Genomic DNA, 2,569 nt, shown 5'->3' on the forward strand with positions numbered 1-2,569 from the left:
CACTTTCTTGTTATGTTTTCGGGGCTGTGTGCATACTCGATGTGATAGTCAATACACTTACCTTAGGTGGTAAGTGTATGCCTTGTATGATTTATGTATGACGATTGCTTGACGGTGCGTGAACGATCTTCGGATATTGCATGTGCCGTCAAGTGTTAGTTAAAGGTATGATTGATATGTATGATGTATGAACAATATATGTATGAAATGTTGATGGTACGTGAACGCTCTTCGGATATTGCACATATCGTCAAGGAAAGTATGTAAATGGCAGGTATGTTATAGTAGCGCGAATGTAGGGAACCGACCCTAATAATGTCGGCGAATGAAGGGAACCGGCCCTAATAGTATCGGCGAACGTAGGGAACCGACCCTAATAATATCGGCGAAGGTTATAGGGCGGAATGCTCTTTAAAATGTATATGTATGAATGAAAGTATGTGAGTAAGTACGAAAGAAAGAATGAAAGTACGTATGTAAGTAAGTGTGTAAGAAGATATGAAGGTATGTACCTCCGGGTGCATATGCTAGTATGTGAATGTATTGTATGTTGTATGATTAACTAGAACTCACTCAGCGTAGCTGACTTTTAGTATGCACGCAGGCTAATCAACTGAGGCAGTTGGCTTGAGGAAGACACATGACAGGATCCGAAGAGGCTGGCATCTGGAGATTGTCGTGATGTTTGAAATGCTATGTTTAATGTTATGTTTTTGAAAGACACGTTATGGATGTTGTAATGAATGGTTGACATTTATATTATTCCGTAAAGTTTTTATTAACTCTGATATTTAGAACCGCGTTTATGAGTAAATCCAACACCAAAGTAGGGCTACCAGTAACGGGTCCTTACACTAGATAATAAACTTTTAGTTTGGAGGTTACTTTTTTCCAAATTTAAATTATATTCAAAGGCTCTTTCCGAATATAATTAAATCATTTAATAGTTTTCTAACTTTTCTTAATTTACATTATAATAGTCATTTATTAATATTAATTACTTCCTATAATAAAATTGGTGAGATTAACTTTTCTAATTTCATCAAATATCTCAAAATTTAAAATCATTTGAATGACCGGATTAAAATCACATTCAATTACCAAAATTACATATCATTCAATTTACCATAATTATGCAAAATCACCGGTTTATGAATTAATTGTAATTAAAACCTTTAATTATTACATATATAAACAGGAAAATGTGTTGACTTTTTTTATTTCCAAGAGATTAAGAGATCCAGTTTCATAACATTTGGTACTAAGCTTAATAACATCTTTTCATATTGATTTATTTATCATTTTTACTTAAATTTATATCATTGACTGTTGTAGGAATTATCAAAAGCAGTCTTAAATTCGAGCTCGAATTCAAAACAGTTTTAAAAATATACATGATTTTCAAATTCGAATTCAAAACAGTTTTAAATTTAAATAATTGACTATTAATGTTTTTTATGACACCCAGGTTATTTGAACTATTAAATAATAAAAGTCACATTTAATCATACATTATGAATTATGTTTAATGTCTAATATTATTTCTTTAATGTTTAATACCTGATATTAGTATTCACGTAATGTGAGATATATTTTATCAGGTTGTAACCAACTATTTTGAAGAACATAAGGTTTTCAAATGCATCAATGTAATATGTAATTCACATGTTATATTGACATTGCCAAAGTAAGCAATTTTAAAGTATATGAAAACTTTGAATAATTATATTGTAGTATTGTTTTAAAAATGTTTATCAAAACAGACTCGGATCACATATCAAAAACATGTTCGGGAAAATGTGAGTTCCGAGTAAAATGATTTTAGTTCAACGCGCATTTAAGTTAACAAATATTTCTGTATTATAATTTTTTAATTACCGAGTTATAATTAAGGTAACCAATAAATTATAATTAATTAATTAATTAATGTATTTACATTTTTATAAAGATTCTTATAATACGTGTTTTAATTATGCTAACCAAAAATTAATTATTAATTAATGTATTATTATTTCTATTGAAATTTCTATAATTTTCATATTTTTATTAAGGTAAACAAAAATTAATTATTAGTTAATGTAATTTCTTTTTTATACAATCATATAAATTCATATTTTAAACTTTTAATTAAGGTTATAAAACATTTTAAAAGTTATTGAACAAGAAGTATGTTCTATAAGTTTATGAGGTTAAGAAATGATATGCAGCTATAAGTGAAGCAAATAACATTTTGTCTTTTAAAATTTTGATGATTGTCTGTAAATTAAAGAATGGGCAAAGACACATGGTATCAATGATCCCAAAGTTAGTCACTTTAATTCTTATTCGTCAAGAGGTTATTTTAAATGTTTGTTTTTTAGTTTTAGCTTAACACTTTTTGACGTTTGTATCTTAATTTTTTTTAATATTCATAACACATTTAAACCTGATTAAATATAGATTTTGACCAATTAGCAATAAACTTTTAAATCTTTCTATACTCTTTAAACCTCAACAAACCTTTTCATTTTCTTATAATTTGACCATTTTTTTAATTATGTCTAAATGTCAAAATTAATGTTTAAAATAA

Source organism: Bidens hawaiensis, unplaced genomic scaffold (assembly GCF_021521415.1).
Source record: "Bidens hawaiensis isolate Kalapana, Puna unplaced genomic scaffold, B.hawaiensis_p1.1 tig00073774_1, whole genome shotgun sequence".
NCBI lineage: Eukaryota > Viridiplantae > Streptophyta > Magnoliopsida > Asterales > Asteraceae > Bidens > Bidens hawaiensis.